Source organism: Hermetia illucens, chromosome 5 (genome assembly GCF_905115235.1).
Source record: "Hermetia illucens chromosome 5, iHerIll2.2.curated.20191125, whole genome shotgun sequence".
Taxonomy (NCBI): domain Eukaryota; kingdom Metazoa; phylum Arthropoda; class Insecta; order Diptera; family Stratiomyidae; genus Hermetia; species Hermetia illucens.
In genome coordinates, this window is record NC_051853.1 from 21,800,757 (window position 1) to 21,827,079 (window position 26,323).

Sequence of the window (26,323 nt, forward strand, 5' to 3'; positions counted from 1 at the left end):
TCACAACCTCTTTAAACTAAATGGTTCCAGCTGAGTTATTACGAGACAAAATTCTTATTTATCGCCTTCTGATTTATTTATCATTTATTCGAGCATTTTATTCGAAAAAGGTGAAAATTTTTCCTTCGATATCGAATGTTTGTCCGTTAATTAGTGAACATATATCGTTAAATCGGTGTCGTATTAGTTATAAATCCGATATGAAAAAGTGATAAGCACAAGGACAGATTAATTAATTCCAGATGAAAGATACATATCGCCGTATTCGGTTTCGAATTGAATACATTCCATGGGAATTTATCTGTTTTGTGTCGAATTCTTGAATTAATTATTGAATTTATTTAGTCACATTAATCCTTCGTCCAATGAACGAATGGAGACGTGAATGGTAATTTCTTAATTTAGATTCGGAAAACTCCTTTACAATATTTCGCTATTAATATCGATTAGGATGAATCTCGAGCTAACTACGGGGATTTGGTATTTCATTGTGCCGAGGCTACTTGGATGTTAAGTCTAAATTATGAGGTTTTTAAAAGGTTAGGGGTTTTGATTATATTGGGCCTTCCATTTATTTTGATTGCTAAAAGTTTTGATTTGAACATATCTACCCAAGTCAGTCTTTTATTTGAAATAGACGTCAGCTTCCCAGTGGTAGAGCCATTCATAGATAACACAGAGTTTTGTCTATCTACGGCACGAATAAGCCATAGGTTTCGCGATTTGAAATAGTATTTTATGATGTCTTAGTTCTGGCATTGATAATAAGGGGAAAAGTGATGAGTTGAAAACTACATTACATATTCAACTGAGGCCAAACGGGCTCAGGCAGCCAGAGCAAAATTGCTGGATGGCAACGATCCTAACCAAGCCGACTCATACCTCCCAGTTGGTAGGCGGTGGTGGTTATAAACCACTAATCAACTTGGTGATGAACTAACGGGGGAAGCGATAACGGCGACGACCCGGAATGGATTTATCAGAATAGGTTACACATGAGCTGAAAGCTATGCCTCCGTCCCGCTAACAATCTTGGCAGGGCTGTAAGTACGGTCATTAAGTTGGCAGTACACGCTTACATGAGATGGGCTCCTGACTAGCGCCAGATTTCGACTCTGAGAACAATCTCCGATAAGGATTTTTGTCAATCCTTGCTCGCATAGACAATCGTGGAGATCATTTAAGGCGGTGACACTTAGCGTAGCGGATTGCAGCTGGGACCCAAACTACAATAATAAGAACAACAGCAACAACAACCACGACGACACAACCAACAATTTTAAAAAGAGCAACAATAAACCACTCTCACCGCTTTTCATCATCAACGGCGCAACAACCGGTATCCGGTCTAGGCCTGCCTTAATAAGGAACTCCAGACATCCCGGTTTTGCGCCGAGGTCCACCAATTCGATATCCCTAAAAGCTGTCTGGCGTCCTGGCCCACGCCATCGCTCCATCTTAGGCAGGGTCTGCCTCGTCTTCTTTTCCTACCATAGATATTGCCCTTATAGACTTTCCGGGCTGAATCATCCTCATCCATACTGATTAGGTGACCCGCCCACCTCAACCTTCGGAGGATTTTCTCCCAGGGAGGTCTCCCAGGAGTATATAAGGACTGGCAAAATCATAATCTTGTATGGTAAGAGCTTTGACACTACGGTGAGACCTTTCGAGCGAAATAGTTTTTGTAAGCTGAAATAGGCTCTGTTGGCAGCCAATAACCGTCCGCCGATTTCATCGTCATAGCTGGTTTCGGTTGTTCTCACCGCTTTTGGGAGCTAAAATTGGAGATTCCAATATAAATGCCTTTGAAAGAGGCGCGAAGTTACGACAGTCACCTACTAAAAAGGAGAAAGGCCCACTGTCCCAACGGTGAAAGTGACTGGTAGTAAAAAAGGGAGCGACGCCGTAGAGGCTAAGAGTCCTGACAGCCAAAAAGGAAAGACGCCATGGAATTCAAGTTTGAAAAAGGGGTAAGCGAAACTCTTGATAGATAATTGAAGAGGAGCTATTTATTTATTTATTTACCCCACACCTGAGGGCGAACAAACAATCGAAAAATGGAGGTAAGAGGAAAACAGCTTGGAACTGCCGACAAGGACGCAGCTAGAAGAATTCCGCGAGGAGGCAAGCAAACGACGCAACTTTAAAAAAAAAAGAAAATCCAATAACAACAACTTAAGTGGAATAGCTACAACAGTGGCTCCAGTGAAACCGGAGTCAACTACGACGGCAGCAAAAGGGAAGATGCAAGCCACGATTAGAAGCCATTCTCGTCAAGCCGAACGACGGGAAATCTTACGCGGCGCGATACATTTGTCGAGGTTGAGTCGAAGACTGATAAGAAGAGTACGTTCTACAATACAGTCAAGATCATTCTAGGCACGCAAGCAATAGTTTCCAACCTAGAATCCATGTGTACCCTTGAAAAAAGGGATCTGGGGTGTCTCACTAATGCGAAAGAGGTGGAGGAAGCGATAAAAGGGGATTACCCAGATGTGAGCAACGTTAAGTGGGAGTTACGTGTCCACTTATGCTAAAGTCATCATCAGCGGCGCAACAACCGGTATCCCATCTAAGTTTGCCTTAGTATGGAACTCCAGACATCTCGGTTTTGCCCCGAGGTCCACCATCCCTGATAGCCGTCTGGCACCATAATCTACGCCATCGCTCCATCTCAGGCAGGGTCTGCCTCGCATTCTTTTTCTACCATAGATATTGCTCTTATAGACTTTCCGGGCTGAATCATCCTCATCTATACTGATTAGGTGACCCGCCCACCTCAACCTTCAGAGGATTTTCTCCCAGGGAGGTCTCCCAGGAGTATATAAGGACTGGCAAAATCATAATCTTGTATGGTAAGAGCTTTGACACTACGGTGAGACCTTTCGAGCGAAATAGTTTTTGTAAGCTGAAATAGGCTCTGTTGGCAGCCAATAACCGTGTGCCGATTTCATCGTCATAGCTGATTTCGGTTGTTATTTTCGATCCTCGATAGGAGAAATTTTCAACAGTCTGAAAGTTGTGGTCTCCTATCTTTATCGTTCTCGTTTGACAAGTGCGATTCGATGGTGTTTGTTCTTTAGTCTTTGGTGCTGACGTTGCCACTATATATTTCGTATTGCCTTCAATGATGTGCAGCCCAAGACCTAGCGCAGCCTGCTCGAGCTGCCTGAAGGCAGTTTGAACGCCTCGGGTCGTTCCTCCCACGATGTTGATAATGTTAGCGCATACATCTCGGGTTGTTCTTCCGATAATGGCAATATCGCTAGCTTAAGGTATGACTGAAGTGGACTTAAAAGAAATGGTGGCCCTCGCATTTACATTTGCATCACGGACCACTTTTTCCAGGGCCTAGTTCAGGAGGACGCATGATAAGGTATCTCCTTGTCTTCGACCGTTGTTGATGTTAAATGGTCTCCAGAGTGACCCTGCTGCTTTTATTTGGTCTCGCACACTGCTCAGGCACCTAGTTGGTCTTATCAATTTCGTGGGAATATTGAATTCTCCCATGGCCGTGTACAGTTTTACCCTGGCTATACTATCACCAACATTATCAACGGCGCCACAACCGGTATCCGGTCTAGGCCTGCCTTAATAAAGAACTTCAGACATCCCGGTTTTGGAAAGAGGTCCACAAATTCAATATCCCTAAAAGCTGTCTGGCGTCCTGACCTACGCCATCGCTCCATCTTCGGCAGGGTCTACCATAGATATTGCCCTTATAGTTTTTCCGGACTGGATCATCCTCATCCATACGGATTAAGTGATCCGCCCACCATAACCTATTGAGCCGGATTTTATCCACAACCGGACGGTCATTGTATCGCTCATAGATTTCGTTGTTATATAGGCCACGGAATCGTCCATCCTCATGTAAGGGGCCAAAAATTATTCGGAGGATTTTTCTCTCGAACGCGGCCAAGAGTTTTCTTGCTAAGAACCCACGTCTTGTACAGTAAGAGCTTTGATCCTATGGTGAGACGCTTCGAGCGAAACAGTTTTTGTAAGCTGAAATAGGCTCTGTTGGCAGCTACCAACCCTGCACAGATTTCATCGTCATAGCTGTTATCGGTTGTGATTTTCGACCCTAGATAGTAGAAATTATCAACGGTCTCCTTAAAGTCGGTTGGACACCAGTGAACGAATTGGATGGTGCGCTTAGTTTTGATTTTGGCAATGGCCGTCTTCATGTCTTTAGAGACGACACGTCTCCTCGGTAGAACATGCAGCAGGCCATGTACTTGCCGGGACGAGGGTCACATTCGCGTCTGGTTGGCGGCCTCAAAGCAAGCATTCGTGATTTCGGCAACAGATAGCTGTTCATGGTAAGCCTTCATAAATGACTGGCGTATAGGTGACCAATGGGAAGTGGATACATGGGTATGGTACCAAGTTGGTCTGGAATTCAGTCAAGTCAACGCTGAGAGCACCGTAAAATCGCCAGGAAGCCGTGATCAAGGAGACAATTTAGCCAATCAACCTATTCTAGTTGGTGTAGGTTGGGCGCTCAATGGTCAAGTTGCGACGACAGATATCGTAGATGGCCTCGTTGTCAACCATAAAATCGCACTCAGAGTGCTCAAGGATCGTGTGGGTGGTCAAGATGGAATTGTATGGTTCGACGGCAGCAGTAGAGACCGGTGGGTAGATAGCGAATTCCAACAAAAAAGACGTTCCATCAATAGTAATGTGAAACTCGATTCAGTGCTACCTCCGAAGGAGTGGAAGATCAGGAAACCTTCGAGTCCAGTGTATTGATCTTCCAATTTACGGATGCGGTCCAAAACCAAGCTGACGTTTTCTTTTTCGATTGTGTAGTGACCACGAGCGTAGTTGTTAGTAGAGTCCTCCTGACCGGTGATCAATTGTTCGGGATGGACTTGGGGAATAAAGTGTCTAAAAGACCTCCCTCTTTCCTGAGCATGGTTAAAAGAAACGTATCCAAGCGCGGAGCTTTAACATTTGCGGGCGAACCTTAGCGGTCAATTTTGCCAACCAGGTTGGTCTCTGACGATCATCCAACTACTTAAGTCATTAGCAAACACATAAATTCGGTCTTTGAAAGCTGAATTTACCGGACTTAAAGGCAGCATGGCGTGTTGGGACAGGTGGCTTGGAATTCAACAGATTGACAATGGCTATTGGCTTTCACGTAAGAAAATGTGTAAGCAAATTGAGGGAAGCACCGTCGCGGAAGGTTAGGAAGAACAAGATCGAAAATGCTATTTAACTGAAATCTGATGAGGTTGATCTGAAAGGCAAAAGAGGTATTGGTGAAGGTGGGCAAAGATGGAAGAAAGTGAAAGAAATTAAAAGAAATAAGTGGAGAGTGGAGATTATTAGGTTAGGAGAGATTTAAGTCACTACAAAAAATAAAAGGAACGGAGAGGAAAATCGCAATTAGAACTACTGATAGGCGAAAGAAAATTCACTCAACAGAAGAAAGATGCTGAGGCTAAGAAACACTACATAGGCCATTTTAAGAGGAACTGCATTGAGCTGAGAAATACTCACAGCGATGGAGTTGAAGAAGGAAGTAGACCAAGAAAACTCGGTTCAGCTTGAAAAAAGATCTGGCAGCGATCAAAGCACTTTCGCCAGCCGTCAGTTCTAATGCGTGCCACCTGAAAAAGTAGGAGGCTCCTTCTGAAATATAATGTAGTAGCCGTACTTTATGATCCTCTGAAAAAATCTAAATACCGAACACCAAGTTGGATTCTGACACCAAACCCCGCTAACAAATCGTTCAACAATGTGACAAAAATACATGTAGGGATGGATCTAACCTTTATTTTATTTACTAATCCATATCCAAAAAAAAGTTTTTCGAAAAGGAGATGGACGATTTACGATTTGATCCTAGTGCTTTGCCCAAAAAGAGAGGTCCGTAGGCCAAAGAGTAGGGGTAAATTGCTCCCCAATACAAGAGAATTTGAGCTTAATCCTGAAATAAAAAGCTAGTTTCGGCCGAGCTTAGGCCTAAACAACGCGGTTGGCTTTCGTTAAAATTCTTACCTATGGTGTATTAGTTAATGTATATAAGGGAGTGATCAACATCTGGGAACCATTTTTGTCACCTTGTTTTCAGATTAGGGGTGAAGTATCGCGTGCCGAACTGACTCTTGCCTAGTCACAAACTGTCTTTCTCCTCCATGTCGGTAAATGTCACCTATCTCCAGAAACTCAGTTGTCGTCTCATATGAAGGAGTACCGCCCAAAAATTCTTTAAAGCGCAAAACGCGTACATCGTTGGTAACCGAGGTTACACGAGCAAATTTCAGAGGACTAGGGCAACCAACAAATATGTGCTATCTTATTCCTAAGCTGCACTAATTATACAGCAATCGCGCTCAGATCTCGTATCTCCAGGAAGGTCTGGCAAACTCTTGAGAAAAGTGGACTCTTAAAAATGTCTACACGCTGCTAATAAGAATTCCCGCTATGTATGTGCGTTTATTATCCAATGGAACACACAATTTATGAGGCAGTAACTGCACAGAAAAAGCACGAATTTTACTTGCAATAGCTTTGTTGTACCGCTCACGACTTGTCGTGTAAATACAGCGCCGACTGTTCGCGGTCCAGGTTGGAGGCAGAAGAGACCGGTTGTTCTCCATGCGGCCCATCTGTGTTCAACCAACGCCACTTTTTCAGCGCTGGCTCTCCACTCCTGTGGAGAGTTCTAAAACGCGTGAAGAGTGGCGTCATCTAAAGCTCGCATTGGCAACATTCGAAATAAATTTCAAATGCTGGCAATCCTACTGCGCCACATGACTCCGCCCTCAATTGAAACCTAGGGGTTTCAGCGACCGAACCGGGAACTGCGTCGCCCATCAATCTGCGAAGCGGACGTGATGTTGTTTTGGGGCGCACACGGGCTTCAGCCTGGACAGGGAGACCGCCTTTTTGTGGGCACCGATCTCGAGCTGGAAGAAATTTTCTCCCCGCTCGAGCACGCGGTACGGGTCTTCATATGGAGGCTGCAGCGGCTTCCGGACGGCGTCCATCCTGATCAGTACATGCGTGCACGTGTCCAGCTCCCTGGGCGCACAGACAGGTGCGGACGAGTGTCGGGTGGGAGGTGTGGCTTTGATGCGTCGGAGATTGTCCTCAGCAGACGCACCAACCTCGACTCTGTGAGATCCGATCTCTTGTCGAAGACCTGATCACTTGGGAGTCTTCGATTCTTCCCGTACCCCGGTTCCATCGATTATTTCCACAACCCCCGTGGCGATTCATCCTGGCGGATGTCAGCTTCCCCATACTAGGCGCACACTTTTTGCGTCAATATGGGTTGCTGGTGGACTTGCAAAACAAGTCTCTTATAGATCCCACGACCAAGCTTAATTCGTCGGGCCAAATGGCATCTCACCCAAACAATAATCTTTCCGTACTTTCAGAAGACATTACCGACTCTCGTGTTCGGGCACTTCTCCAAAAGTACAGCCACATTACTACCGAGTGTAGTCTTTCTAAACCAGTGAAGCACAATGTGCAGCACCACATTAACACTACTGGTTCCCCGATTTTCTCGAAGGTGCGTCCTCTACCACCCCAGAAACTGCCTATTGCGCGGAAAGAATTTGAACAACTTGTTTAACAGGGTATCTGCAGGCCCTCAAACAGCTGTTGGTCTTCCCCACTGCATATGGTCCCTAAACCAAACGGCGAATGGCGCCCCTGTGGGGATTACAGAAGACTAAATGCACAGACTGTTTAAGACCAATATCCAATTCCGCTCATCCACGACTTTGCGCATCATCTTGCAAATTGCCGCATCTTTTTGACCGTGGACTTAGCCAAGGCTTATCATCAAATTCCTGTAGCTCCAGAAGACATACCAAAAACGGCAATATGCACACCCTTTGGACTCTTCGAGTTCACCCGGATGACTTTCGCATTGTGCAATGCGGCGCAAACTTTTCAAAGGTTCATTTACTCAGTCTTGTCAAACCTCGATTTCTGTTTTGCATACTTGGATGATGTTTTGGTCGCTTCTTCCACTGAGTCTGAACATTTAGCCCATCTAGAGTGCATTTTTTAACGTTTCCTTGAGGCCGGTTTAGTCCTAAACGTTGAGAAGTGCAAATTCCTTCAAAAACAGGTGAGTTTCCTCGGCCACTCCATTTCCCCTGAAAGAATACAGCCCGACCAAACAAGATGCAAGCAATTACAAGCTTCCCGGGTCCGAAGACAGTGAAGGAGTTGAGGAGGTTCTTGGGCATGCTAAACTTCTATCGTCGCTTCCAGCCCAACGCCGCCCAACGCCGCCCAACACCAGTCCGTTTTGAACGCGTACTTTTCTGCCCCCAAAACAAAGGACATCCGAGAGATCGTGTGGTCTGAAGAGGCTGTCCGCGCGTTTGACAAATCCCGACAAAAACTGGCTGATGCTACACTCTTGGCATTTCCTCTGCAAGATGCACCCCTAGCCGTTTTTGTTGAAGCCTCTGACATCGCAGTAGGTGTTGCTCTTCACCAAAAGGTGAATCAAATCTGGCAGCCGTTAAGCCTCTTCTCTGAGCGGTGGAATCCCGATCAACGGAACTACAGTACCTACGATCGCGGACTGCTCGCCGCGTACTTGAGCATCAAATACTTCCGCTTTTCTCTAGAAGGCAGGCCGTTCACAGTGTTCACGGACCATAAGCCTCTCACGTATGCTTTGAAACAAAAGCCCGACAAAGCGTCCCCTCGTCAGCTTCGACATCTGAGCTTTATAAGCCAGTTTACGTCAGACATCCAGCACGTGTCCGGCGACAACATAGTTGCTGACGCTTTGTGTCGTGTCTCCGATTTTAACATCCCCGCCTCACTCGACTTCTCGGCTATTGTCAAGGCGCAGAAGGATGACGCAGTACTTCAGAGCCTCAAATCCAACCCCAAATACATATTTCGGGGGTTGCCCATCTTCGGCTTGAACCTCTCTCTCTGGTGCGAAGACTCGGCAAAGGGACCTCGGCCATATATTCCGGCCACCTTTCGGAAGGAAGTGTTCCACGCGGCTCACGACTTAGTGCATCCAGGCAAGTTATAAGATTTTGTCTCGACACTGGAGAAAGTTGGAGTTTTGCGTTCAGATCAAATAAAGTGCGTACATAATTAACTCAGTTAATCCATATTATTTGAAAAAGTGTCTTTCTTGACTGTCATCTGTCATGGCAAATCACTTTAGATTGCGATGAGTCATGCGAGCAGAGTAATGATCACATATTTCGCAGCTTATTAACAACCTCCTTGAATGTGATTCAAATCGAAGCGGGAGATCTACAAAAGATTAGCAGCTGCCACTTTGTTTTCCAAATTATTTCCTCACTTTTCAAAGCCAACTCGCTTTATAACTGAAAATTTCATTTATTTTAGGAGGAACGCGAACAAATCAGGAACATAAAGTTGAATGTCTCAATCATTTCTTCAGAAACCTGAGCGGCAACAAACGAGATACATTTCATATTTTAATAGCAAAACATTAAATCCTTCTCATATTGCAATAAATTCTAAAGATCTCATAAATAGATATTAATTTACAGATGCCGACATAAAAATTTTTGCACAACCTCGTCATTTTAATTTTCGTGCACTGTAACCGGTCATGCGGTCAAATCCTGCGGCGCACGGCCAGTGTAAGAGCGCGAAATCCACATCTAGGCATTGAATACCTTTAATTCGAGGTCGCCGTGGTAATTACAATTTAACTAGTTAATTCAACAAAACATCTTTACCTATGATCTATGCGGCCGTTTAACAATGGACGAGTGCGATGTCGGTTCCGGACCTGGCAAGCCACAAGACAAGAAAACATGCCTGGAAAGGCAATTAAAAGCGTGGTATTTTCAAAAAACGCACGTACCGTACTTGATTAGTAAAACTTGACATACAGGTAAAGCGCGTGCTATCGTAGATACTCATTGTTAGATTCATAAGCGAGTATCTGGATTGAGCTGCTGCCACGCCATAACCAGCGCGTCTCCGTTTATTGTTAATGTCTGTTTTGTTGCCCAGCCATACGGTGGCATTTTAACGCTTCCACCTAATCAGTATAATCATCAGGTCATAATGTTCTTGGGGAATATCTTAATAGCGGATTCGTCGGTGGACGCTGACCACGGCTAGTGACAGTGCCGGTGGTCGTTGTCTATCAACACTGAAAGTTTCCATCGAAAATGATAATTGTTAGGTTGGGCATCAGTGGCGTAACTGGAAGACATTACTTTTGTGAAATGATTGGTTAAAGAATCTTCCTAGGATTTAGACATTTACAGTGAAATTTTCTGTCAAACGGTGGTAAACCATGAATTCCTTAAAATTTGAGGCTGTTGGGCTCCATTATTGAAACTGGATGTACTGAACATGGGCAGCCAATTAGGAGCTCAGGATTCCGCAATTTGACTGATTCATACTCAGATGCTCTGCCAAGTCTAACTTTTGAATTTGACACTTTACCCTGCTGATACCACTGGTTGACCTGTTACGCCCTTGTCCACAAATGAGCCGAGCAAATGAATACTTTCAAAAAAATGCACAAACTCGCTTAATAGTAAAAAAATGACTACCGATACAAAACTCGTTCCCCAGTTAACCTGTCATATAATTTCAACTTATTTCATCTGAAGTGGTTTACCATTTCGGATGGTAGCCGCTATTAAAGGTTTATTGTTCTCTTTTGTGTTGGACAACAATGTCTAGTATTTAATTTATACATGTGTCGTTTGGGGTTGACACTTAGTTCTTTTCGCCAAGAACCTTTATAGTCCATTATTTTATATGTTGATGTGGGGGGCGGCCAGATGATGATGTAGCAACCATTAATGTTTCGTTTGTTCACTTTCTCATCCGTTATTTTAGCCAGAATTAGGGGAACGTTTCACATATGAAATATATCCTTGGCTCAAGTTTCGGTACTCACATCAAAGAGCTTGAGTTGAATTGCAAAATATAATGTATGTTTAGCTTTAATTAATATTTGGTTACTTGCGGGATCTAATGAATGTAGAAAATCTAGGAAATAGAACTAGCTTAGTAACTTAAAATGTCTTCCTATATCTAAAATCGTATAATGCGATTAGAAAATCCGACGTTGTCTCATTAGGCTCATAGATTCTATGGTCATCCTCGATTTTTACCACACCCCCCCCCCTCCGCTTTTTCCACTCACTGGCGCAAATTCTCAAATTATTAGGATTTACTGATGAGTGGAAGAAACAGCTTTCGAGGGACAGCAGGAACGGTGATGAACAGCCCAGCAGGGAAATCGTAGAGCTTCTCTATTTGGAGGAATCAGTTGTTAATGTTCTGAAACCTGAAACCGTGAGCAGTCATCCATCCAATTACCCGTTGCATCAATATCCCAAGTCTGCTTTGCATCTGTTCAACAGTGCGTCCGGCAACAAGTGCCGCAACGTCGCCTACATAACCGACCAGGCGCGACAGGAGTCAACAGACTATCATAAGAAGCGTTGCAGAGGTCCGGCGCTAGGATGGATCCCTGTGCTACTCCCGACGTGATTTCCACCCTCCTTTTGGCCCTCTAGTCTTCTTATAGAGCAGGGAGCGGTCTTTCAGATAATCTCTCAATATCCGAGAGATAGCTTGGCACGTGGTATTTTCTAGTATGCCTAACATATCTGTCCGTCTTAAGGAATCGAAGGCATTTCTAATATCAAGCGCTATGAGGAGCACTATCTATCGAGATCGGCGCTGTGTGCCTCGGCCCGATGAATCGCATCTACGACTTCCATAATAACATCAACTGTGGATCTCCCTGTTCTGAACCCCAACTGCTTTGCGGATAAGTCCCCAGACGGGAGCTCTGGGCCTCCTTTACCCTTACTGATCAGGAAAAATGTCCTCCTTCAAGTAAACATTGAACGCTTCAAGCAGCAATTCTGGCCGTTGGCGAAACAAGAGTTTTAAAACTTCCGCCGGGATGTTTTGTTTTTCATAGTGAGAACTGCTTCTTCGAGCTCTCTCATTGCGAAAAGTGAGCAATATTGTAAGGTTTCCGCGCTATCTACATTAACCTGTCCTCATTCAGCCCGATAACATGCCAAATGCCGGAGCTTATGACACTCCTTCCGTAGGTCGGCAATTCCTGCCGTCCACCTGTACATAGAATGCTTGTCGTACCTGGGACCCCTCCGAACCATAAAAGCTTCATGTGCCGTCGTTATGAGGTTCATTACTGAATCTACGATGGTGTCAGCTGCGGCATTAGCACCCTCCGGAGCGCCCTCCAATGCGGCCCGCGTGCTCCAAGAGCTTCGACGAACTTCTCGGTGTTCACCCTCGCGGCATTCCACAGGCCACTTCGAACGCGATGTACTGGTGATCACTTGTTGAGAAGTTTTCTGGGACTCACCACCCGTCCATCGATGATGCTAGAGATTCCGACGTAAAAGTGATGTCAATAATGGTTCCTTCACAGCCTGGGCCTTGAAACGTTGGCGTGGAATCGGTGCTTAAAACTACGAACCCGGTTCTCTGGAGTCTGACTGGGCATGCCCCATTCAAGGGCCCTAGCATTAAAATCACCGCCTACCAGTATTTGTCCCTCCGTGCTCGAAACGGCGTCCACCAGAGCATCAACCCGGCCCCGAAAGTCCGGCATCGTCTCATTCGGCGCCAGGTAAACGCTAAAAAACATTATCCCTAAACACCGGATCCAGACAAACCCGTTCTCCCGGCCTTCGGCAAGAACATGAAGTCGAACGTCGTCCCGAACCCAGATGCGGTGCCCGATTAGTCGAGATGCCATGATAACGGGTCTTTGTTTCGGTATTGCTCGCTAATCAACACTAAATCAGCATTTACTTCCGCATAAACAGTGCTAGCAACTGGTGAGCAACTGGTGCATGTTAATTTGTAAAATGCGGATCATGCCGTTAGCACCCTATCCCTCTCCAATTTCGCCCTGAAGGTCGGATACCGTCCCGAGCCCGCAGTGTGTGCGACGCTCTCACCAGACGTGCCACGATCCCTCCAGAGACCAGTCCAGTCCAGACACCTGCAGCACTTGGTGGGTACTATCCGCATTCGCACCCTGCATACTACCCATCCAATTTTTGATTCTCCCGCTGCTAAGGAGTTTTCTCGCATATTACTCGGGGACTTCTACCACGGCGAGCTTTTGGCCTCGAGCATTTACAAAGGTCCCCTCTACTTCGACGTTTTCTGTGAGGCAGTCAAGATCCCGGATTTCTAAAGAGCACATGGGTCCTAGGCTGGAAACAAGATCCTTCTCCCCCAATAACCCCTTGACCGCTTTGCAGAACGTACTCTTGTTAGTCGTCTTTGGGCCCAGTTCGACGAGAACTCCGCCACTCCTCGTTTTCCGTATCGAAGACACCTCTGCTCCGTTGTCTTTGGGTTTCATCTCGTAGCGGATTTCACTAGCGACTTCCGCAAATGTCTTGCCTTCTGTTGGCTTAATGAGCAGAACCGACGGTCTAGTCCTTATTCGTTTCCTCGTTTTTTCCCCTCCTGGCTTTTGGTTGGCGGAGTCAGTTGTTTCTCTTTTCCTTCTTCGTCTTCTTTTTTTGGGCCCTAGAAACTATTTCGATAAAGTCTCCTTCAGGCACGTCGTTCTCTTTCCGCTTTTTCCCCAGTTTGCTTTGCAGTGGGCTATCTGCGGTCCGTTCGACGAGCGAAGCAGCGTTCTCAGTGGGGAGTGGGGCTATTTCTGCTCTCCAATCGTCTTCCGCTGCTCTCCAGTTCGTCTATAGGTATTCCCAGTATTTCCGCTTGGAATACACTGGTGAATCTGTGGGACCGTACGACTCGGATACACACTAAACGTATCCGAGAAAACTCCTCCATCGATTCATCCTCGGCCGGAGATCCCGTTTCCTTACAAAGATTCTCTTACAGGCATAGAAAAGTATGCAAGCCTCCTTAACATTCAGTTCCAGGATTAAACCCAGATACTATACACTGGAGGAAAGAATAGCAGTGAATAGCATCAGTTCCGTTTTGGTAGGATTTGTAACGAATCCGCGTCATGCGGGCCAAAGACATACATTTCCCAAAGTTCCTTCCTCATAATAGAGAAAAATATCTTGGTTTTTATGGATTTACCTGCTCGCTTTCGGTATGAAATCTTCGAGTGTGCGTCTCCAAGAGTGTGGTGCGTATCCCAAAGAGATACAACTCCGGTGAATCTCGACAAGCCATGGTACAACATTGTGTTCCTGCTTCTGTAACATGACTAGCATTATGCCATCTGGACCCAGTGATTTATATACAGAGAAGCAGTTTATAGCCCAGTCGATTTGCACCCCGGTAATTACCGATTTATTCCTTGGTAATTACCGATTTGATAGTCTCCTACGACTAGGGCTATATACCCTCGAAGTAAGGCTCTGACTCATAGTCCTCCTCCTCCTGCGCATGTGAATCAAGAGTTCCAGCGTTTCACAAGAACCAGCACCACCAGCGCCAAACGTAAGTGACTTCTCGCCACGCCGCTAACAGATTTCGCTGTTCGTACCTCGTCGGCTCGTTTTTGTTGGTTACCTATTTACAGAGGTTGGCGTGACCTGTTTACAAAAGTTGGCGTGGGCTTTGCCTTCCGCTTGTCTCCCAGGCGTCTACTGTTATATTCTTCAACCATCGCCTGCTATTTGATGAGCTCCTTTTAATCCAGCTCGTCGAGAATATGTAAGTCCTTCCAGTACAGGCTCTTGAGCAGGACTCCAGAGGACCTCCCCTTCTTAGCCGATTTCCGGCACATCACGATGATGGTTTCGCGTTAGAAATACTATGATTACTACTCGCTACACCATACTCGACGACAGTGGATTCCAAGCTGAAAATCACTAAGTCTTCTGCCGGGCCGCTCCTATGGGTCCCAGTTCTTAGTTTAACACAGCCATGCAATTTCTTGCACCAACTGTCTTGCCCTCGAAGGGTACTGCCTTCTGGCTGGATGCCAGCAGCTCGTGCTCCGATGATGCGCTATGCATCATCACCACATCTTCTTTTATTTTTTGATAAATTGAAACCATATCTTGGTCCCACGAGTAGGCCGAGAAAACTGTCCACCTTGTCTTGCCCGGCCACCAGGTTAAGGGTGCTAATTGAAACTGAAGGTACCGAAGGTGTTCAGAGTTGGCATATTAAAGGCCAAGCGTCCCATTGGCCACGCAGTCCTGGTTTGGAGTCCTGTAAACATCTTCTCCAGTTCAGCGACGAAGATCCCCAGGCTGTCGCTTCGGCTCATCCTCCTGACAGATCTGCCTGCCAATATCACATGATGCACGTCAGCCTGGCTCTACACACTCTTGGCAAGTCCAAGACGGTTTCCGGCGGGCACCACGGGGAGGTCGTGTGAGGACTTGTCGAATTATGCAACCTTAACCTGAAGCATAATCACACCAGCTGCTGTTTGGATGACAATTCTCAAATTGTGTTGTTAAACAACAAGAATGGAATTGTAACCCCAGAACTTCAATATCTACGTAAACATTGGATATTTACTGCCGCTTAAAATTAAGTCTATCAATATAAATAAATTAAATTATTTTTTTTTAATTAGCATATAAAAGCCTTGGTGGAAATTCAGAGTTTGCTTAACAATTGACTTATTGTCTGAAGGACTTACGAACGAGCCCCTCCTACTGCTTCCGTATAGAACTCAGCATAACTTGGAATCCCACACGGCTGATCTGTTAAGGAAACTCGATTTTCAGAATTATTCGATGTTGACACTGTTAATTAAGTATTAATAATTTTTTGCGCACACGCTCGTTATCTAACGTTGCATATGTAATTCTCCTGCAATAATTCCGGTAACAATGTAGAAGAATTGATTATAAACTAGGCACACTCCAGCCCTGTGGTAAAATCAGCTCCAGCTGAGCTATTTCTACAAATCAAGTTTGCCACGATAATAAAGTATCTCTAACAAATTCGTAATTTATTCGAACAAGCTTAAAACACGACAAGAAAAAGTCACCACAGATTTGTACATAGTATTGAAGCAACAAAGTGACCCTTATAGTCTCGTTTATCCACGTTTCACATTTCGAGCGATATCTTTCAGATTCGCTCGTTTCATCTGCCCTTTTGTACCGCTTCACTCGATTCTGGACTCATCCATATGCAGGAATCATGCGAGTCCCTTTTTGTCGATTCGAGTCATTGTTCTTCACCTAATTGATTCAACTCCAATAAATTTTATATTCGCTTTGACCCTTTGTGTAAATCGTGCCTGTCCACATTCAAAGTGTCCATTGAGTGGCTTCAGAGCCGTCCAGATACTAACAGGAAATGGACTAAGATTTGAGGATGCACTTTGGCTTTGGATGATTGTTCAAAGTGATCAAAATTTTCACTAAGATAACTGCTAAATCTAGATAGAAAGTGGGAATTCTTCCAGGATATAGGAGAGACGGCCATTTCCACTGAAGAAAGAACCGGGACAAATGGGACCCAGGACTCTTTCAAACTCTAATTTTAAGGAGAAGGTTTCTCGGCCTTTTTAGATGATTCGCTGGTACTGTATTGCAGACCATATCCCTTTTCCCACTAGGTTTTCTATTGGCTTAGGTATAGATACTCTCGTACAAGATGATTGCTGTATTGCAACAACTGCATGGACATGGCGACACAATAAAACCAGCTCGCGCTGTGGCATTTTTGCACCGTGTCTTGGCGGCTCACCTTCGAAATCGATTTTCGTGTAATAAGATGAAAAAACACATGTAAGTCCTCACAAATGGAATTCGTTTCTTGTCCGGTATGCGAACACTTGAATAAACTCCAAGTTCGCAAACGAGTGTCTTGTTGAACACAAAACAGGGACACTGTGGGAATCCATTATTGTTAAATGTCGATTGGTGAAAAAAATGCAGATTTAAATTTGTAGGAATTTGAAATTAGGGTTGTGAATTTTTAGGCGGCTTTGTAATTAGTCGGTTGTCAAGGCCAATTACTAGCTACTTGAAAAGCTGAGTCTTCAACGGGAATTTGCAGTAAATAGCACGGCTTTAGGTAAAAGCATTTCTAACTGAAACGTGGGGTGAGTAACTGAGCATAAGAATAATGAGTTCAGTTCTCCCTAATTGTCGATACCCAATTCAAATGGTCGGACTGGAATGAATAAAATCCTATCGAATTGTAAGGCCGGGCTGGGAGTAGCTTCATTCAACTGACGAGGATCTGTTTGCCGACTGATCACGTGTTGGGCCAACAAATCTGGCGAGGGAAGCAATGAAGCAACAGTTAGGGGATCGTCCTCTCTGCACTGGAAAAGGTGCTGACAATGCTGCGTAGCCAATGAGAAGCTTGGTCTTTAGTATGTGGTCTCTAAATACCTCGGACACCTTCAGCTTCAAGTGAGAAACTTACTCTAGTAACCAGACTAGCCAGGGTGACCAAGACACGAACTGAAAGCAAAACTATTAGACGGACGATAAAAGAAGAAGAGATGGTGATACTAGGCTGGCATCCAGTCAGGAGGTAGTAGCCGCCGTAGCACCGTTGTGCTGCAGACGGACAAATGACTTCCAGCTTGTAAAGAGCCAATACTAGAAAGCCTTATAACAACACACGTCTGGGAAAACAACAGGGAGGAAAGCCTACCGCTTAAAGTATAATCAGTCTCAAGATGAGGTCGAAGAACAACACAAACTCAGCAGCGATAGTCGGTCGGAGAGGCACGAGCCTTCATCGACGTGACCAGGAGTCAGCGAACAGTAATTCCATTAGCAAACAACAGGCTCCAGAGATGTTGTTGATGGTCATCGCGCATCAAAAGGGAACAGGGGAATTCATCTTCTGCTTTGATTCCTCACAAGCAGTCTGTGGATTCCACGTCATATCATGGGAGTACCAATTCTCCGGGGACTTTGTCGTTTCATGCGTCGTTAAGATCAGCAAAGTCTAGGAGCGAGTAAAGATCAAGTTTACCTCGACTAAATTACCAAGAGACTGGTCGTTCGTATCTGCTTACCGACGATCCGCCTCGATAAGAATAAGCTCGTCCAATCCTTGCTCCTTTAACACCCCAGAATTCAAGGAGGAGGATCCCCAAGTCTGCCTTTTCTGCCCCGCATAATTGGAAAAAATGCATGCTGTAAAGTGCGATTTAGAGCCAGGATCGCAAAAGTGTTCCGCTTGCTAAACTCGACGACGATCTTGATCCAATCGAGGCTGTCAACGAGCTCCTGGAACAGATGAAGGCAAACCCCCCTACGCAAGTAGATCATGATGATGGTATCGCAGATAAGTCCACAGCACTCGAAATGTGCCTCAGCTAATCTGCTGGTGTTCTTCTTGGTGGAAAACATCGACGTCACACTAACACAGAAGCCCAGGATCGGACAAGGCCCAACCATTAATGGACTCCATAGTAAATATTATAATTTATTCCTCAAGACAAGAGATATTTATCGGAACGGAGGTAGAGCTTCTTTCGTCAGGAAGAGTACGCATACTTTTCTATGTCCGGACTTCAGTTTCAATGACGTCACCGTCTACTGGTGCAGGCGAGATCAGAGAATGTGTATATCTCTCCACCAGGAGAAATTCAACATTTGACGTCCACCATCGTAACAAAGAGACCCAACCTCAGCAGCCCGGAAATCAATGAAAGATGTCTCTCTTTGATTTTATTATTAACACAAATCTCTCGGCGCGTAACAAGGGCGGTACACCAACCTTCCATTTCCTCTGCTCGAAGATCTGTGCCGGTTCAGAGGAGGAGTTTGGTATGACTCCACTAGCCGACAATGGGATTCCTAGCTAGAGGGTATCTGGCCAAATATCCTTGTCACATCACAGTTGGCACAGAAAGCACAACCAATCTGCGAGACTGAGGAAGATTCTGTCCAAAAAACATAGGAGTCTACTCTTTTTTAAAAATCGGAAGACTCCTGGACGGAATATTCTGGTGAAACCCCGAAGATGCTGGCCGGATACCAGTCGACCCAGCTGTGAATGAGTACCTGAGTCAAATCAGGGTAATAATCACGGGTGAGCCCAGTGTTGACCATATTGCCTCCTACAGTGTATTGTACTGTAGTGTGCCGTTACCATTTGAATGAAGTGCTCTAACACGCTTCAAGACCCTGATCCAATTGAATTGTCGCGCTAACTATTATTATTATTACTATAGAGAAAATGCTCTTCCCCAAGTATCAACACACCTACCTAAAAACAAGTTCACGAAAAGCACTCTCCACGGGGTAATACTCTAGCCGCCTTCCTATATATAGAGAGAGCATTCAACAACTTTAGTATCAATCCCATCAAGGAAACCTTAACCAGGATTAAAGGGGTATCTTACGAACTACATAAGATCCATGCCAACAAGTAAGATCCAGTGATTCTAGAAGCAGCCCCTTAACCAGAGCTGAGATCAGCGGCACGCCCCAAGGTGGTGTCACCTCTTCAGTGCTGTGGTTGATAATGATGGAGGAAATCCTACGCATATTGGACAGTAGCGAGTTTGTTGAGTGATTGCAGGGGCTGAGAAGAAAGTACAATAGAACGGAACTCAATTGGATCCAAACGACTCGTGTGCATGTGCTACTGGAGCTCTGTAGTCCTGCCTGGAAGATGCCCTCAATGCGCTCCTTTACCGCCTCTCCCTTGATCTCCACATTAAATGCGCTGCAGTGGGCAGCGCTGTCAGACTACCTGAGTCTGAATGTTGGACAGCAAAGCCGTATGGCCATGGTAACATCCTGAATGAAGTATCTCAAAAACTATGGGCATTTTCTATGGAATACGCCACCCATAAGCCGAACTTTACGAGGAATTTTGCCGTGAGCGTTCCAGTCAGGGCCGAGAAAAGACACAGTTTTCTTTAAGGTCGGATCAAAGATAGCTTATCGGGTTGGCTTACGGAGTTGGATACACAGTCACTCTCTCTCTATGTATTAGTGCTGAGAAAATCCCATCTGCTCTGGGTGATTTCAGTAGTTTAAAAGTTCCCACTACCCACGTTAGCCTAGCGTCTGAACATTTTCGTTGTTGAGCTATCAGACAGAACGTTGTCACCTGCCGCCGTGGAGTAGGATCCCGGAAAATGAGTTCTGAGAAGCAAGTGTACTCTGTCCTCCTCATTAACGGGAATTTTCCCATCTTCTTTCTTCAAACAGACAGAGGATATTGCCCCGTCTTTGGTTACAGCCTTGTAAAGCCTGGTGCTTCTGTGATCTGTTCGATCCCTTCACAGAATTCCCTGAAGGTGTTCCGTTTTGCTTCTCTGATCGTCAGTGCATTTTTGTATCTCGGCCAGTCCCCGGTTTGTTTTGCATGGTTGAAGAGTTTTCGTCCTTCTGTTCCCATTCTAGTCAGGTTATTGTTCCACCATGGTACGTCCGTTGATGACTTAACTATCTTAGTCGGAGAGCTAGCCTCATATGCGTTAATGACGACTATGTTGAGGTTTTCCACCACTATTTCTAGTTTCAGTTCCTTGCTGATGTCACCTTGAAGGTGAGACATGCTGTTGCTCAGGTGCGTTACTCAGAATTCCCACTCCACTTCCTAATTATTCTTTTTATTTCGGAGTTACCCTCAATGTCGAATCCGATTATTCTGTGCTGAGACATAGAAGGCTCATCCGACAACCTTCAATTCCTGACCAGCCAGTGCATTGCAGTATTTCCTAGAGTTATGGCTAGTGTTGGTCACGAATGTTGGAGTGTTCCCTAAGTTATATATTTTTTACTTATTAATAATAATAATAGTTGGCGCAACAATCCATAGTGAATACAGTGAGGCTGTAGGAGGCAATGTGGTCAGCATTGCACTCCCCTGAGATTATTACCCTGATTTGATTCAGGTACTCATTCACAGCTGAGTCGACTGGTATCCGACGTCAAATCATGATTCAAATCTCTCTGTCACCAGTGAGTTCGAGCCGCGACCTTCCGAAATGCTCTAATCACACAGCTATCCGGACACGGTTTCTAGCTTATTGCTAAGAATAAATTCAAAGACGTATTCACTTCTTCGGTTGGTGTCGCTGCTTCTCCAGACTTCGGGATGGGCATTAATATCACAGCCGAGGAGAAGTGGTAACGCACTCTTCTCCAGTATAGCGACTTGTTCCGGTGGAACCCGGATGTCGTCTCCTGGGAAATATCCCAATGCCACGACTACCTCTTGAGTGCTCCTCCCGGTTTCCAGTGAGACTTGGATACTCACAAGGTCCCCGGTCAAAAACTCTGAAGAATACATATGTTCTAAATTTCGTTTAAAAATTATGCAAGCTCTTGGTTTTTCACAAGAGGAGCGCTACTAAGCCAGCACTATTCCAATATTCTCCTTGGAACTTGCCCTTGCAATTACCGCAGATGCAGCTTTCGCATGGTGAAGGTTTATCTGAGCTATCTTAGTGCTGGCTATTGGCTCCGTTGTTGTTTGGAGCTCTTTCCCACTCTCGGTGTATTACCCTCCTCCTCCGACATGACGCTTTCCTGCGCGTCGCTGTCCACCCTCAACTCTTGAAGTCCTAACTCTAGGTCGTCCAGCTTCTGCTCTTCACTGTGCAGCAGGTCTACTTCCCTGACTGATCCAGTCCTTTCTGCATCTATGGTTTTCGAGACTTCTTCGGGGACCTCGGAATGCTTTTCACCCGACGTCTCCTCCGAGGTGTCTTTCCTCGGCTTTTCCCTGTGCACATGCACGTGGACGTTTGATTGCCTCCAGAAATTGATCATCTACTCCGATCGTATACTCCTTACGATCGGAGTAGATGACCCTTGCCCTCCACCTTGCTTCTGCAAAATTCTCCATACTTGCGTATGGAGATTCTCATTCTGAGCGATTAGGAGGTCCATAAGATCTTCCGTATCTATTGTTGCGGCTTTCGGGAGAAAAACTGTCACCATTTGTGCTCCTGGTATAGCAACTCCCGCAGTTCACCAGTATATGACCTGGTCGAAAGCGTATCCCGGTGAAGACAAATTTCGCAGATCATCCCTTGCATATCTGCCTGGCGACAAGGTCTTCAATAGTTTCCTGCTCCTCGCGAGTGAGTATTTGCTGGGGAAATATTTTTGGCAGTACGGCCAGCCGAATGCCCTTGATCGCACTATCATAGTTAATGGCGGGCTTCTTGATTCCTGCCTTCATCCCTGACCTACCTGGATTTCCTCCCTCTTGGGTTCAGATTTGGATTTTTTGGGAGCATTCCCTTCATGCGGGCTAATCTCTGCTGCTCCCCGCTTTCTTGGCTCCGATAAAGATGGCTTAGGTCTATCCTAAGCCACAACGTCTCCCTTCTTGGGTGTAATTGCCTGGCTCTCAGTATTTCAGAGATGCACCTCCGCGTGGTTAACCAGTTTGTGTGCGGTATAGGGTCCCGCTTGGTTGGGTGTAGCTTTTTGTTTTAATACGGGTACTCCTCCTACTCCTTTGATTCCCACGAGTATAGGGTTAGGAGCTCCGCCGTGCCATAGCCCCCCGTAGCACGGTAATGTCATCATTACTCACTGAGGCGACCAGGTATCAGTGAGGCTCCGTTCGAATGCAGTCAGTTGGTCACTGTTCCCATGACACCCTGGATTGGGGGAGGTGTTTTTCGATCCCCCAGTCTAGATGCCTACCGTTTTGTTAATAGTAGGGTCACCTCATACATGGCTATCACCACTCACTAACGGTCCTGGTAGACGAGAGGCTTGGCCCTTAAAAAGCCACACATCGCTCTAGAGGAGGAACCGCTAATAAGATAATGAAAGAGCGAAAACACAATACCCAAATATATGGTAATGAATATATGTAAGTTTAATCGTTTCACTTATCTCATCCTAAGTAATTCAGTTCAGTCTGTACCGTTGGACTCTCTGCAACTATATTATACAATTGCATGTAATCTCTCTCATGATTTATCGTTCCAGGATTAATTCGATGGTATTTTCACTGCCAAAATGACAACGGAGCTGATTTTATCGCACGCTAGTTACGTAATTTCCTTATTAGACGGTATTGTACCAGGCACCGTGCAACGTTCCAACAATTCTTTCACATCCCAGATTTGACCATTAACGTTTGTTAAATGTCGCAATTTAAAGACATTCACAGAATAAATTGCTCAACCTAAAGATTCTGTTTCTACAAAAAACCACCGTCTTACAAATGATATGACTATCTACATTTCCACGCAATTCTTTGTGTCGTTCCTGTGCCGAAAAGATTCATCTCTATGCCAATTATTTTTCAAAGAACATGAAATACTTTTGAGGCCATACAAAAGAGCAATAAAATCTGCCCAAAACGAACTGAAAAAATGTCTGATCTTGAAAAATATCCTCAACTATAAAAGAAGATTTCTTTATAGAAGCGCAAGCAACTGAACTAATAAATGTAACAATAAGTCCAATAAACCAGTCTAATTATCCCTTTTGGCCGGTTAAATTTTCGTCAGATTGTTTCCATGTCATAAAAATAAACGAGAGATTATACTAAAAAATATCTTTTATAACTTCTGACGAATAACTCGTTTACACGCAGTAAAAATATGTGAATTACGAAAGACAAAAAATGATAATAAGTGAAGTAATGTCATGAGCTGTTCCGAGTGGCGATCTTATCTTATTTACGGGTAATTAGCTTGATATATGAATGACCTGGGAGGAAATGGTCCATTTTTCGAGGTTGTCGTAAAACCTCTTCCATGCGGGAATCATGGAGAAAGATGCAATCATCCGAAAGTGGAAAGTTTAGTCGCCCAAGTCGGGGGTGTCATTCGAAGTGACTAAACCCCGTGACATGATCAAACTATTTTACTTCGAAGGCATAACATGAATTCAAATAGATTTATCCAGTTGGATGGACTCTAAAGATTAACCCTCGAAATGCGGAACATCCAATTTTTAGGAGTCATATAAGGACTTTAAAATTTTCTTTATGTGCTATACTCACATAGGTAAGTCCTTACACGTACCCGTTCCAAAAAAGATACTTGTCACTTTGTCAAAGGAGCTGTAATACAGTTCTGTACAGAAGGACTAAAGACACTTTATCGGTTTGCTTATCCACTCCGCTATGCTCTAATAGTGTTAAATTCTTCCCTATACTTGGAAACAATCAATCTTCCCCAAACTGATGTTCGCTCCTTGAATACAATCTAAACTATCGTCAAACCTATTATATAAATGCTATAAAAATCCGTCAAATTACTTTTTTAAGAAAACCACACCACAACAGAACAACTGAGCAAGTTGCCCTGAACAAAAACAAACCCTTATTCCGAGAATGGCCTCAGATATTGTTGTCATTCCAGGCTCTCTGGGTAGGCCCTTTATTAAAAGGACTAAGGTGAAATGCTGAAGAAAAAAAATTTATAAAAACACAACATTAGACCAGGATATAATTTATGAACACACAAGTGCACGTTGTCCTGTCCCTAGTTAGGCCGGGCCCTTATCTTAATGGCCAGGCACTTGACAGAATAATAAAAAGGTGTTGTTGTCTGCTTCTGTGGATTGTTACACAAAAATTTGAGATATGACGACTCGTAAAAAAATAATGCTTTTGGAACAATTAACTTCATGAGGAAGGTTGGGGTAGTTTTTCTGGCATTTGAATAGATGCTCATTTACTTTTATTTCGCAGGATGTGCAGACCTCATGGCGCTTGACTTTACACTTTTCCTGGTGGTACTGTAATGATGAGAACCTTAAAGATAGATGGAGGTGGGTATGGATAACAACTTGCGGAAACAGTGTACTGCAACTATTGCACTGCACTGTAATTATTAGTGCAATTATTATTATACACATTGGCGTATCTGCACATGGCTAAGAACTACTTATTTCGCAAATAATTTGAGAAGCTTCTTGTTCAATTCTTTTAATATCCTCTCTCGAAAATGAAATATGTTCAGAGTGTTGGCAGTTTATAAAAGATAATGAGCGACGCTTTACGGTAATGGAAACGAAAATACCACATTGTAACAGAATCCTAAGACACCATGATCACATTCGAGATGGGGACATTCGTGATATGGAGTTGTACCGACAAAAGTGGCGTCTTCTATGGTAAGGGCATATAATTCGAGCTGATAAGAACCACAATCTATGGTCTGAACAGTTCGCTCTGAGTTCTCGAAGCGAACAAACTTCAGCGGAAACCTCTCGAGACCTGCTAAGCGGAAAGTATATTGAAGTATTTCTCCTAGATAGTGACACCGATAGTAGTTGGATACTGTTTCGTCCAACAAAGTGATTAAAAAGAAAGAACCAATTTAAGAAAATAATCAAATCTTTACAATTTCAAATCTGCGTCCAACACCAGGTACGGGCTTGGGGACAAGATTTCCGCCAAGAGGTGTAATATATTACTCCCGGAGGAATTATCGTCAGAAGAAGAGGGAAACACGAGCCCTTCGGAACTGAAGGAAGTCAACGCAAGCCTCCTAGAAAAAATTGAGGAACTGAAGCAGGAAAGGCTGCCGTGGCCCAGTAATTGGATCGCCAGCAGACAATTATTAAACAATTGAAACAGCGCTTGCCATCTTTCGAATCAAAATGCCGATAAACACGTCGGAGTAGCATCAGCAACAACAACAACGTCAACAACAACAGGAGCAGCAACAAGAACAACAACAACTCCAAGATGGAGGAAAGATGTGTTTGGAAGTGCTAATCGAAGAAGAGGAAGGCAACGAATCCAACTTTTATGTGGCGCAAGAAGAGAAGAACTCAAAAAGATAAGGTCAGTGCTAGTCTTGTAAGTGCCACTCCGGCAAATTCACAACCACCTTCCCCCCAACTACCCGCCCAATAAAAGAAAAAATCCCCCGATCACTGGGTAAAAAATTAATGTATCTCAGTTCCTCCGAATATTAGAAAAAAAAGGTTGAAAGCAACCCTAAAGAATATGATGGTCGACAGGATCCTCATCTTTGCACAGAGCATTGAAGATCATGCGGCGATCTTCAATCTTATTCAAGAAAAGGGGTTCCACGCCATATCACGCACCCCACCAGCCTTAAGAACTCAATCCAGCTCAGACTCGGCCCAAATATCAAAATTGGATGGGTAGTATGCAGGGTACGAATGCGGATAATCCTCATCAAGTGCTAGTCGAGACATCTGACTATGAACACACGTCAGCAATTCGCAAGAGACCCGACAGGAGGACAGCATGTCGGAGATGCGGGCAAGTAAGTCACCGAGCGAAGAACCTGCCGCGTTCTCTGCAGGGATCGTGGTGCGTTTGGTGCGAGTTTCGCACAAACTGCGGCCTCCGGACGGTGTCCAATTTTCAGGGCGGAATTGGAAAGGGCAAGGGTGCGAATGGCATGATCTGGATTTTAAAAAATTAAAATGCACCGGAGTGCAACCGCTCACCAGTTGCTAGCACA

At 44.7% G+C, this 26,323-nt stretch overlaps 1 pseudogene; it reads right to left on the minus strand.

Moving 5' to 3' along the window:
- Window positions 1–510: 510 nt before the first annotated feature.
- LOC119656980 lies at window positions 511–14,182 on the minus strand (annotated as a pseudogene).
- Between the last annotated feature and the right edge of the window lie 12,141 nt (window positions 14,183–26,323).